Consider the following 14,668-nt stretch of genomic DNA (forward strand, 5'->3'; position numbering starts at 1 on the left):
CCACTAAGTTCCAGTGACACTATACAATTATACTTATCTTCAAATGAAAATGACTACATCCTGATCCTTTACTTTCTCCCTGCATTAGTGGAGAAACTAGCACTAGATAATGCACAAGCCAACCTTGACCAATTGATACTAAAGGGTATTACAGCCTAGAAAGTATCCCTTGAACTAGCAAATACTTTTTCCTCCTCAAGTCCTCCCTAAAATTGGTAGGGAAGAAATAGTCTCTAAAACCAAAACAAACAGGGTCAATTTACAAGCTACTGGCAAAAAAATTAATTAAAAACAATAGATTCAATTTAATTTTCAAAATTCGCTTAAAACACATTTGAATTAATGCATTTTTGGCAATTTTGTAGCTGTAGGCAACTAGGCAAATCAACATCTTCTTATTGATTTTAAGCAAAAATATGGAAGTACGTACTGACTGTGTGATACTGTATAATGCTTAAATTAATTTTAATCTGTTTGTTACACATGTTATTGTCTTTTACCAGCATTGTACTGTGCTGTGGAATATGTTGGTACATTAGAAATAATAAGAATGTTTCAGATTAGCATTTTTCTGTAATATTGTAATTGTTATATAATTTTTGTATGAAATGTGTCGTTTCTGTAAAACCGGCTATATCATATTAGAAAAAAAATTAAGCCTCACTAATGGCCAAATGAAATTTGCATAGTACACCTAAAACATATACAGTAGCATGGATAGACCCATTTGTAAATTTTAGGTAGGGTACTCTTCACCTAGCAACATACTTTATTCATATACTGTACATGTATATTTCATTTTTAACACTAGATGGCAGCAGTACACCCTAAAATAATAGCCTCTATGCTGGTACCTTACTCTTTCAATAAGTATCTGGGTTAGTAATCTTTAGGGAAAAGGAAATAAATTACCATGATATATTACAACACCTTAATGTTTCCACACAATGTGAATAAATTATTGGGGTAAAGATGATATGCTCAACTTCATTATCCTAGTAAATGTACTCTTGTTTAGCACTGCGAGGTATGTACGCTATCGCTGCACTGGTAGACTATTTTTAACAAGTCTGCAGGCCAAACCGTTTTACTGTAGGATACAATATCCGTCTCTCATCCAGAAGGAGAAGGAAACTCAAAAGAAGACATGGCTAAACTAAGTGTAACCTAAACCAATTTAAAGTATGATGTAGAATTAGAATATTCGGAGGTAAGAGTTTTAACCACTCATTTCTTTCATCCTCTTCTCACTGTGACTTTTGCTATTTCTCATATGCTGACTATAAAATATCCGTACAATGTAAAATCTACTTATCTTAATCTATGATACCCTGTCACGAGTAAATGTGCCAGGGCCGGCTTGATGGCGGTTGCTTTTGTGCCTGTGCACCGAGCCCCACGGTTACCTGAGGCCCCGTGCTCTCCCCCACAACAATTAAACTGATTGCCGGGGGGAGAGCGCAGGGCCTCTGTAAATTGTACATTCTCCGGCGGCATCTCCCGCCATCTCTTTCTACATGGTCCCGTCATCATGGCTCCGCAATGTCCATTGGGGCCACATTGCCATGACAACGGGATGCACTGTGGCTCCGAGATGTCACGTGCCATCCCGTTGTCATGGCAACACAACACCATTTGACGTCTCAGAGCCATGAAGACTGGGACAATGAAGGGGGAGATGTTGGGAGGAAGAGATGGCGCCAGATGTTGCCGCCGGAGAAGGTAAAAGCCGAGGTCCCGGACATGTCTCTGCACTGAGCCCCGCAAACATCCCAGCCCGCCGTGTATATATACCCTTTTGTCATGTACGGCACACCTGTTAGCACGTGACCTGTATATGAGGCAAGGGTTAATATACAGATACCTAGCTGACACACTTTTCACCTTCCACTATAGTCCTTGAAATGAGTAATATCTCCCCTCACTCTGTCCCAATATACCATCTGTCACGGACAGCACACTTGTGAGCATGTGATTTAGATATGCAACCAAGGTTAATACACATGGCTACTCTAGCCAACTCACCTTTCACCTCCGCAATGTACTTTCAATGAGTTAATATTTACTCATTACACGATTGCAATCATAGCTATCCGCTGCGACCACCAAAGAAATATGCAAATAACATATGTAATTATTAATAAAGTCCTACAACTAAGTGGTGACCTGTTTGTCACCTCACTCTTTGATATACAAGTGATAATTCAAGAATGTAATGGTTTTCTTTGAGGCTGACAGCCCATAATCTATTATGCACAGCCTCCTCAACTACACATTTCACTTTTAATGGGCCATCAGTGATAAGCGCCCCCCCCCCAATTAATCCCTCATTGTAGATTAGCACAGACACAAGAAGGGTCTTGACCCGTCATAAAAATACAAGACGTATTTAACACAATTTCTAACCAACGTTAACCCCCTGAAGTAGCAGATCAATTACAAAAACTCCTCATCATATGGCTGGAAGATCAATCCCAGCGTCATGTGCCTATTAGTTTAGCCTTAATTCAGGCGAAGGCTTTGAGTCTGTATGAGGACATTAAGCACCAGCATGGAGAAGGGTCCACTGAGGAAACGTTCACTGCAAGTAAGGGCTGGTTTACTGTATGCGGTGCCTAATACTTTGAGAAACACTGCATGTCAGGCAGTATAACCGTCATAATGAACAAGCAAGTCAGAGACAGTATCTGATACTACCCGTTCCGCCGAGTGGATGTCAGGTAACGCGGTACACCGGAGCTCCTGGCATCATCCTGGTCGCCCCCACCTACGTCAAAGGAATTACGCCACATAAAACCAATTTTATGCCGGTTATACTGCCTGACATGTAGTGTTTCTCAAAGTATTAGGCACTGCATCTGCGGGTGGTTATCGATGCAAGCGGCTCCCTATGAAGGGGATTAATGGTATATCTTGTTTTATGCATTTAAAGCTGCAGTTCAGTCAATATCCTGCATGTGTGGTTTTTTTAATAAATCAGTTCTGTAGTAAGAAATAATACTTTTAGCATTTTCTGTTTTTAAAAAAACAACTTTGAAAGACCAATTTTCTTGTGTTCTATTTTAACAGCCATTTGCTAAGGCACTGCCCCTTCATGTCCTGTCACAAACTCTGGCACACCCCTTTGTCAGCACTGCCCTCCCTCTCTCTAAACGTGCACTAGCATCTGGTCACATGATCTTCCTCATAGTACATTCAAGGAAGCTGGAGAAAAGGGATCAGCCATGCATAGCAGCTCGGATAGGCGATTTCAAACTTATTACAGTGTTTATTCCATTCATTGCACGTGTATATAATGTAAAATTGTAATAATTCCATTTATAGCAAACGTGTATATGTGAATATTATTTAGATGTATATGTATGTTACTGAAATGTGGAGTGAGTGTGTAGGTAAATACACACAATACACTTCCACTGTGTGTGTATATATATATATATATATATATATATATATATATATATATATATATATATATATATATATATATATGTATATGTGAAGTTATGTGAGTAAAAAAGTGACAAAAACCCTCCATAGCAAGGCAAATAGCAAATGGAAATATTACTGTATGCTCATTTGTATGTATATATATATATTTATATACACACTTCAAATACGGATAGTGATTCACGTAAATGATATATATATATATTCACTTTCTGGGAGTATAAGAGTGACTGTCCTGTTGTTCCTTTTTTTGTATCCATCATTGAATGGTATGCACCCTCTCTTTACGTTTATTTTATACTAGCTGAGAGACCCGGCGTTGCCCGGGATGTAATGTTCCCGCTCCTCTCTCTCTCCTCACCCCTCCCCCTCTCTCTGTTTGTCCCCCATTCACATCAATCCAGTTCCCCCCCTCCCTCCTTTACAGCTTCATGCAGTGTGTGTGCGTCAGTCATTGTGTGTGCGTCAGTCAGTCAGTGTGTGTGCGCGCGCGTCAGTGAGTCTGACGCAGAAACACAAACACACAGACTGACTGACGCACACACACACAGTCAGTGTGTGCGTGTGTGCCTCAGTCAGTCAGTGTGTGCGTGCGGCAGTCAGTCAGTCAGTCAGTCAGTGTGTGTGTGTGCGTGCGTGGGTGTGTGCGCGCGCGCGTCAGTAAGTGTGTGTGTGTGTCAGTCAGTGTGTGTGTGTCAGTTAGTGTGTGTGTGTGTGTGTGCGCGCGCATCAGTCAGTGTGTGTGTGTCAGTGTATGTGTGTGTGTGTCAGTGTGTGTGTATGTGTGTGTGTACCATTCATTGTGTGTGTGCGCGTGTGCGTCAGTCTGTGTGTGTGTGCGCGCGTCAGTCTGTGTGTGCGTGGGTGTGGGGGTGTGCGCGCGTGCGTCAGTCAGTGTGTGTGTGTGTGTCAGTCAGTGTGTGTCAGTGTGTGTGTGTGTCAGTCAGTGTGTGTGTCAGTCAGTGTGTCAGTGTGTGTGTGTCAGTGTGTGTGTCAGTGTGTGTGTGTGTGTGTGTTTGTGTCAGTGTGTGTGTGTGTTTCTGTCAGTGTGTGTGTGTGTGTGTGTGTGTGTGTGTGTGTGTGTGTGTGTGTGTGTGTGTGTGTGCAGCAGTCAGGGTGTGTGCGTGCGTCAGTCAGGGTGTGTGCGTGCGTCAGTCAGGGTGTGTGCGTGCGTCAGTCAGGGTGTGTGCGTGCGTCAGTCAGGGTGTGTGCGTGCGTCAGTCAAAGGGCAGGCGTGGGGGGGGTGAAGGGCAGGGGTAGGGGGGGTGAAGGGCAGGGGTAGGGGGGGTGAAGGGCAGGGGTAGGGGTGTGTGAAGGGCAGGGGTAGAGAGGGGTGAAGGGCAGGGGTAGGGGGGGTGAAGGGCAGGGGGGGTGAAGGGCAGCGGTAGGGGGGGAGAAGGGCAGGGGTAGGGGGCGTGAAGGACAGGGGTAGGGGGGGTGGGGTGAAAGTGAGGCACAAATTGTTGGCAGGAGTAAAATGTCCCTACACACACACACACACACACACACACACACACACACACACACACACACACACACACACACACACACACACACACACACACACACACACACACACACACACACACAACGGGAGTGAGAGGTGGTGGAGAGTGGGACTGGCGCAGATCCGAGGCTGCTTGGCCCCCCAGCGGCCGGGGAGTTAGCGGCCGGGGGGGGTAAGGAAGCGGGCGGGGGGGTAAGGGAGCGTGCGGGGGGGGTAAGGGAGCGTTGGCGACTAGGTTTGGAGGGCCGCGCTTACCCCCTTTGTGAGTCCTGCCCCCACCACAGCTGTGCACGTACATGAGCACAAATGTATCAGTCGTTGCCTGGTCACATGATCTTCCCCCAGAACTGACAGAGCAGCAGCAGAAAAGGAGAGAAGCTCAGAATTAATTAATTAAACCTTATTCCATTGCACGTGTGTAGTTAATGTTAAATATTAACAACTCAGTTAAAATCAAATCTGTATATATAATACTGTAAACAATATGTATATTTAATTTTATGTGAATGTGTACAATTCAATGTGTTATTAAAATTAATAATGGCTTGTTCTTGTATAGCGCTGCTAGTTTTACATAGCACTTTACAGAGACATTTTGCGGGCACAGGGCCCTGCGGAGCTTAGGTGTGTATGTATGTGTTTGTATGATATAGATATATATGCACACGCACGCATATACATGCGCACGCGCACACATACACGTGCACACGCACACAGATACATGCACACACGTATACATGCGCACACGCACACATACATGCGCTCACGCACACATATACACTGTGTGTGCGCATGTTTATGTGCGTATATATTTATGGTATTGCTTGACCTGAGGAAGAGGAAAACTCTTGAAAGCTTGTCCCATGACACAAATTGTTGTTCCAAATAAAAAAAAGGTATCAATAAATACTGAAGAATATATATATATATATATATATATATATATATATATATATATATATATATATATATTTTTTATATATATATACTGTATGTATATGTATGTATGGATATATAGCGAAGGTCAGCAGCCGGCAGCGGAGGGAGAGAAGGACGGCATCCTGCAGCAAAGCTCGGCAGCGGCAGAGGACAGCAGTGGTGGCGGAGGGAGAAGAGGACCATGTGAATGGGACAGGAGCGGGACAGGAGGGCGGTAGGGAGGAGTTACGCTGTAGCAGCGGCAGACACTGGAAGTCAGAGAATACTTCTGTCAGACCGCTTGTGTGTGTGCGCGCGCGCGCACGCACGCACGCACGCACACACACACACACACACACACACACACACCTCTATCTAGACAAATCACCCAAAAATCTACTGGCCCCAGTCCCACCTTTTAAAAAAAGAAATGGAATAAAATTCCTAGTAAGAACTAATAACATTTGTTTTTGACATAACAGTTTATTTATTGTATTACATTTATACTTTACTACAACTAGTCCTTGTCACTGTACATAGTTCCTTACTAATCTAGTAAAAAAAGCCAGATATAAGTGAGGGAGAGGGTGGGTGACTGGGTACTTGTGGTGACACACTAATACACACACACACACACACACACACACACACACACACACACACACACACACACACACACACACACACACACACACACACACACACACACACACACACACACACACACACACACACACACACACACACACACACACACACACACACACATATATACACACAATCACCACCTTGCTGCCACCACTGCTCCGGGACACAACCCTCCTGCATCTCCCACGCGCACGGGCAGGGAGGCAGGCACAGGGAGCGGGGCAGAAGGGGGCACATCTCCCGCTCCCCCCTCCCTTCCCCACCCCCCACAAGGCAGCGCAACCACCCTGCATCTCCCGTGCGGGCAGGGAGGCAGGCACAGGGACCGGAGCAGAAGGGGGCACATCTCCCGCTCCCCCCTCCCTTCCCCACCCCCACGGGGGCAGCGCAACCACCCTGCATCTCCCGTGCCGGCAGGAAGGCAGGCACAGGGACCGGAGCAGAAGGGAGACACATCTCCCGCTCCCCCCTCCCTTCCCCACCCCCCACAGGCAGCGCAACCCCCCTGCATCTCCCGTGCGGGCAGGGAGGCAGGCACAGGGACCGGAGCAGAAGGGAAACACATCTCCCGCTCCCCCCTCCCTTCCCCACCCCCACGGGGGCAGCGCAACCCCCCTGCATCTCCCGTGCGGGCAGGGAGGCAGACACAGGGACCGGAGCAGAAGGGAGACACATCTCCCGCTCCCCCCTCCCTTCCCCACCCCCCACAGGGGCAGCGCAACCCCCCTGCATCTCCCGTGCGGGCAGGGAGGCAGGCACAGGGACCGGAGCAGAAGGGAGACACATCTCCCGCTCCCCCCTCCCTTCCCCACCCCCCACGGGGGCAGCGCAACCCCCCTGCATCTCCCGTGCGGGCAGGGAGGCAGGCACAGGGACCGGAGCAGAAGGGAGACACATCTCCCGCTCCCCCCTCCCTACAGGCGGCACAAGCCCTCTCCATTTCGCGCAGGCTGACAGCCACAGGGATCGGGCAGAAGGGGGCACCACACAGCGGCAGATCGGGAGCGAGCACACGTCACTGGGAGACTCAGGAATATTCATGAGTCTTCCACTGACTGTCGGAGGCAAATTATAAACAAATGCCAGCTTTTATTATGTCACAAAAATTTCGCCGATCAATACATGGAGAACGGATTGACTGACAGCTATACAGTTCTTTAGGTAGATAGAGATTGCACACATTAAACTATTAAAGTAAAAAAATAAATTAAAAAAAATAAATTAAAAAAAGACTGAACTGCAGCTTTAATACGTCTCCCGCTAACATCAGAGTCACTTGCTGGCAACAGATGTATAAGTGTACACTATTTCTGCTACCTTTGTTCCAATCTTGGACACTTTTAGCAACAGTGTATACTATTAGTGTCACACTATACTGAGTAACTCTAGCTGATTGCAGCATCCTGAGAATACACATTGTCAGTCTTTCTGGTTAATTGAGCCTAGTATCAGGCATTCCCCCAAGTGTTATACATACTAGGGGTGCGGCAATCCCTATATATTGAATATACCTGATACATATGAGACCTTTCTCTGTCCTGGTCACCACCTACCATATTTTTAAACACACTTCTCCCCCTTATCCCACACCCCCTGATGTTGCTCCCCTTTTGTATATAATAAAACTTTTTTGTTTTGCGTTGCGTAGCACTGGGCTATTGGCCTGGGACATATTGTGTAGTCCCTCTAAATGTATTTCTCGTGAGTGCAGCCCTGGGTTTCATGTTCCACTGGGGGCTCATACCCTTTTTGGATTGTTGTGTTCATGAGTATTAAACTATATGATTTGCCATATTGGATGTAGCACTGGGACTTTTTGTTTTTAGATATGTAACAATATCTTACATTTATCCTTTGCTTAACGATATTAAAGTTATAGTTGCTTTTATATTGTAATTAATGAAATACTGTAAATTGCAGCCAGAAAGATAAGCATGTAATGCCTGACGTATTCTCAAGTTAGAATTTATGTGGTTTTTTTTTTTGGCTGAAGATTCAAAAGGTTTAAAGATTTATGTAGGCATGTGATTATTAGATGGGAAACATAATCTGCCCTAGTATTTAACATAACATCTGCTTGAATGAAGATATAGGCCACGAGCCTTTAGGGATGTGCTCACATTGCATAGAAATTAGAAACATTAGCAATGAGGGAAAATGTGTCAGCTGTTCAGTGCTATTAGCATCAGCTAGATAACTTGAAAGCATCATTGATACAAACAAGTTGAATCTGGAAATACGGTTTTCTACACTCTGTTCATAAACATGCAATAACAAAATGTAAACTGGCAACAGGTCATCTTCCTCTTCCACCAATGACACTTATTAATGGACAAGTGATAGATAAGACTAATATATTATCACTTTATTTCAATACAAAGATAGTAAGAAGCTCACGCATGGGGTTTTGTCTCCATAAAGGGACCATTGGGTTGTGCCTCCCCCACCTGTTTTTTGTTGAAGTACCCTGACCAGGAAGGTAATCTATTCAAATATGCAGAAAATGTTTAAAACTTACAGCGGTCCAACTTGGTCATCCGATGCTGAGAAATTCAGGCACAACAATGCAAGACAGCAATGTGTTTAATTACGGGATGGACGATATAGACCTATGGTTGAAACTAGTCACCCGCATAAGTATTTCCCTCTTCTGACAGTGCCAAGTAGGAAGACTTGGTACTGTAAGGAATCCACACCTCGGTTTACTGCTTACCTTGCCTTACAGACCTGTGCAGTCCTGGAACACTCCCCATGATATATTCTGCAGCTGTGCAAGCTATTACTGCAGCCCCAGCCTGGGCTCAGTCATTAGAGCAATGCTGTCACACGCCCCTTTTGCTATTGGGTTGCTGACCTTTAAATACAACTTTTCCACAATGCTTCTCTGCCGAGCATAATCCTTCTTGGATGTTCACTGTGTTTGTCACAGACACCTGTTTTGGCCACCCTGTTGCTGTTTTCATGTTCATGTTCTTTGTTCCTAGTCCATGTTCCTAGTTCCTGGTTCCTGGGGCCTGCTGCTCTCTCCAATGCAGAGGCCGTGTCCTGGTTCCTGTGCTGTAGCGGTGGATCTCCAGCGTAACTTCAGCTTCCTGTTTCCTGAGGCTGCTGTCCTTCTGTCACGCTGTGCAGCCCATAGACCAAGCCAGTCCCCTGTACTGAGGTGGGATGTTGAATATACGCACCGACAGCAGAGGGAGCGGGTCCGGGATGTGGTTGTAGCGTGGCCAGGCCTGGGTAAGATTTAGAATAGTCGTTGTACTTGCCGAGTTCAGGAGTATAGAGAGTTCCGTAGTTTAAATCCTTTTCCGTGTCCAAGGGTCTGAGAGGTAAGAATCGTGATGGGTAAGCTGAAGTCGGGAGCCAGAGGGGTAAGTCAGACAAGCCGGTTCAAATCTGTAGGAGAAAAGACAAACAGGAGCACGACCCAGTTTCCAGGCTACACAGGAAGCAAGGAGCTATGCAGAGCAAGGAAGTGAAGTCACAGCCGGATATTTAAAGCGACAGTGACCAATCCGGACGAGGGGCATGGCGGAGGCGTGTCGAGGAGCTGCTCGTGAGTGGCTGATAGACCGGGAAATAGTAGAGCCCAGCTGAGGGTCTGTAACACCAGTGCCAGAATCCAAGATGGCGACGTCAGAGTTCAAGGTATGCACTGGGCGGCGGCATGGGTAGCGACGGGGGGCAGGGGCAGCAGCCGCTGCAGTACTGGTAGTGGGTAAGGAGGGGTCACACCGCAAGGGACGTGGCCCCCGATTCCTTACAGTACCCCCCCCTTCAGGATCGACCTCAGGACGATCCATCCAAGGCTTCTGCGGAAATTTCTTGTGGAAGCGGTCCAAGAGAACTGGAGCATGGATGTCCTCCTTGGGTACCCAAGAGCGTTCCTCTGGACCATAACCCTTCCAGTGAACAAGGAATTGTATCTTTCCTCTGGATACACGAGAATCCATGATTGTCTGGATTTCGAATTCAGGTTGTCCTTGGACCGTGACTGGTTTGGGTCTTTGGGTCTTAGCAGGGAACCGTTTGCTCTGGACAAATGGCTTGAGCAGGGAAACATGGAATACGTTTGGAATCCTCATGGAAGACGGAAGTTGCAGACGAAATGCCACAGCATTGATTTGTTACTGGATCAGAAAAGGCCCTAAGAATCGAGGTGCTAATTTCGGGGTCGGAGACTTCAACTTGATATTTTTAGACGAAAGCCAAACTCGGTCCCCTGGCTTGTAATTAGGGGCCTGTTGACGACGGTGGTCTGCCTGAGACTTGAATTTCTGAGCGGCGCTAAGAAGCGCGGACTGAATCTTGATCCATGACTTCTGAAGAGTAGTTACCCGTTCATCAGCCGCTGGCACTCCTATCGGAATGTTTGAGATTGGCAGTCGACTTGGGTGGAAACCATAATTCACGAAGAACGGGGTTTCATGCGTGGATTCATTACGAAGTGAATTGGTTGCAAATTCTGCCCAAGGTAGCAGGTCAACCCAATTATCCTGGGACTCGGAAATAAAACACCGCAGGTATTGTTCCAGCGTTTGATTAAGTCTTTCTGTTTGCCCATTAGTTTTGGGGTGATAGCCTGATGAGAAGGATAGCGCCATGCCAAGCCTCTTGGAGAAAGCCCGCCAAAATTTCGATATAAATTGTGTGCCTCGGTCCGAGACTATGGATGTAGGTATCCTATGGATGCGAAACACCTCCTTGGTGAAGATATCAGCTAGGGTGGGCAAGGAGGGAAGTCCTTTGAGTGGAACAAAGTGGGCCTGTTTTGAAAAACGGTCAACGATGACCAAAATGGTATTCATCCCTCTGGAAGGGGGTAGATCCACAATGAAATCCATTGAAATATGTGACCATGGACGTTCGGGTACTGGCAAGGGCATGAGCAAGCCTGAGGGTCTTTGATGAAGAGTCTTGTTTTGTGCGCATACTGGACAAGCACTAGTAAATTCATGAACCATCTTTGCCATCTTAGGCCACCAAAAAGTACGTTTGATAAGATCCAAAGTTCTTTTGAAACCGGGATGGCTGGCTGAACGGACAGAGTGACCCCATTCTAATATCTTTTGATGAAACCTGGGTGCGGCATAAAGAGTTCCCTCCGGTACCTCTAGACCACTCGGAATTTGTGTTTGAGCTTCAACGATCTTTTCGAGAATGTCAAATGAGTTGGCGGAAATTATAAACTTAGAGGGTACGATAGTTTCAGGGGTCTCTTCGGATCTTTCCTCCGGAGAAAATTGTCGGGACAAGGCATCAGCTTTTGTGTTTTTAGAACCAGGAATATAGGACAGAGTATAATTAAATCTTGAGAAAAATAGTGCCCAGCGAGCTTGACGAGACCCCAGACGACGTGCATTTTCGATATACAGAAGGTTATTATGGTCGGCCAATATAGAAATAGGTTCGCGGGAACCTTCCAGGAGATGTCGCCATTCCTGTAAGGCCATCTTGATAGCCAAGAGCTCTCTATTGCCAACATCATAGTTCTTTTCAGCGGGCGAAAACTTCTTTGAAAAAAAACCGCATGGATGAAGCTTATCTTGAGGGAAGAATCTCTGGGACAGGATGGCGCCTGCACCACAATCAGACGCATCAACTTCTAAAGTAAAAGGAAGACTAACATCGGGATGTCGCAGGATGGGTGCCGAGACGAAAGCTTGTTTCAGGGTTTCGAAGGACGAGACGGCCTGTGGAGGCCATACAGACGGGTCAGCTCCCTTCTTGGTAAGGGCCGTAATGGGAGCCACAGTGGTGGAAAAATTTCGGATGAATTTTTCCTATAGTAATTGGAGAAGCCCAAAAAACGCTGGATGGCTTTGAGAGAGTTGGGCTGAGGCCAATCCAAAGCAGCCTTAAGTTTTTCAGGGTCCATTGAAAATCCTTTATCAGAAATTATATAGCCTAAGAAGGCAGTAGAGGTTTGATGAAAAAGACATTTCTCGAGCTTAGCGTAGAGATTATTGACACGAAGGCGAGCGAGAACGAGCCTGGTATGCTGGACATGATCTTGAAGATTTTTAGAAAAAATTAGGATATCGTCCAGATAGACGATTACGAAAGAATTGAGAACATCACGGAAGACATCATTCATGAAATCCTGAAAAACAGCAGGAGCATTGCATAAGCCGAAGGGCATTACAAGATACTCGTAGTGGCCGCTTCTGGTATTGAAGGTAGTCTTCCATTCATCGCCTTCTCGGATGCGAACAAGATTGTAAGCTCCTTGGAGGTCTAGCTTGGAAATTTTTTTTGCCCCTTGAAGCCTATCAAAAAGTTCGGAGATCAGCGGAAGGGGGTATCGATTCTTGACTGTGATGAGATTGAGCCCTCGGTAATCAATGCATGGTCTCAGGGATCCATCATTCTTTTTGACAAAAAAGAAACCGGCACCAGCGGGGGATGAAGAATTACGGATGAATCCTTTTTCAAGGTTTTCTTTGATGTATGCTGCCATGGCTTCAGTTTCAGGGAGAGACAAGGGGTAGGACTTACATTTTGGAAGAACAGCGCCGGGAACCAGATTAATGGGGCAATCATAAGGTCTGTGAGGAGGTAGAACCTCCGATTGTGTCTTGCTAAACACGTCGATGAAATCCGCATATGCTTCAGGAAGAGTGGAATCATTAGCCGGGGGCGTTTCCACTCCCGCGAGGACTGTGGTAGGAGAAATGACCGGCAATGGTGAGACGTCTGACTCTGGCTCCCACTGAATTGTCTTGCCATCCCTCCAATCAATGCGTGGGTTGTGCTGCTGTAGCCAGGGTAATCCTAGGATAACTGGAATGGCAGGAGAGTGCATCACGTCAAAGGATATGATTTCGGTATGAGTACCGGCAGAAAGGGTGAGAGGAAGAGTCTCTAACGTCATGAAGGCAGGTTGCAAAGGGCGACCATCAATAGCCTCGAGGCCAATCGGTGATTTCATAGCGATGAGCGGAATCTTGATAAGAGTAGCAAAATCTTGATCCACAAAGTTACCACCGGATCCTGAATCAAGAAAAGCGGCTGTGGTTACGCGAAAATTCGGACCCTCAAGCGAGACTGGAAGCATAATTCTCTTAGGGAGTTCCTCTTCAGAGATAGGGTGAGAAGATATTGACTCCAAAATGAGTCCCTCTTGCCCCATTGGTCGTGTTTGTTCTTTGGGCCTTAAAGGACAAAAACGTACCGTATGTTCAGGAGATCCACAATAGTAGCAAAGGCCCTCATTCCGGCGACGAGCCCTTTCGGCAGTCCGGTTAGGAGTTCTATCGGCAGTCCTGTCGGTATTACGGAACTCTTGACTGGCAATCTGCATGGGTTCCACAGTGTCTAGAACAGGACGAATAGCTGGGAAGGATCTGGGGAGAATAGGGTCAGAAGAGAAAATTCTGGGACGCTGGCGTTCATGACGGCGCTGTTGAAGGCGCTGATCCACTCGTATGCATTGTGCGATCAATTCCTCCAATTCCTGGGGCCTGGGCTGAACTGCAAGTTCATCCTTTACAGAGTCGGACAAACCTTGCCAAAACACAGCAATAAGGGCTTCTTGGTTCCAATGCGTCTCCGCCGCGACAGTCCGGAATTCCAATGCATATTTGGCTACGGACCTACAACCTTGAGACAATTGAACAAGAGAAGCAGCGGCAGTATCACTGCGGGCGGGAATATCAAATACCTGCTGGAATTCTTGGCGGAAGAGCTGGTAATCCTGGGTGGTTTCCGCACGCAAATCCCAGATGGGAGAGGCCCACGCCAAGGCGTCCCCTGTTAAAAGAGAGTAAACATAGGCTACCTTGGTGCGTCCGGTGGGGAACAGGCTGGGAGAAATCTCAAATTGTATTTCACATTGATTCAAAAAACCACGACAGGCTAGAGGGTCACCCGCATATGCTTTATGCGGTGGAATCCTGAGTTCTGATGGCCGGTCGCCACCCTGCGCGGCTGGGGCCGGAATAGGCTGTAGTGAAAGCTGGGAAAGCTGTTGTACCAGGCTTGTGATCTGAGTTCCCAAAGTACCAATGCATTGCGCAAGTCCCCTGATTAGTTGGCCCACCTCAGTCATTTCTGTTGGGCTCTGCATAATGTCACGCTGTGCAGCCCATAGACCAGGCCAGTCCCCTGTACTGAGGTGGGATGTTGAATATACGCACCGACAGC

Source organism: Ascaphus truei, chromosome 4 (genome assembly GCF_040206685.1).
Source record: "Ascaphus truei isolate aAscTru1 chromosome 4, aAscTru1.hap1, whole genome shotgun sequence".
Classification (NCBI taxonomy): domain Eukaryota; kingdom Metazoa; phylum Chordata; class Amphibia; order Anura; family Ascaphidae; genus Ascaphus; species Ascaphus truei.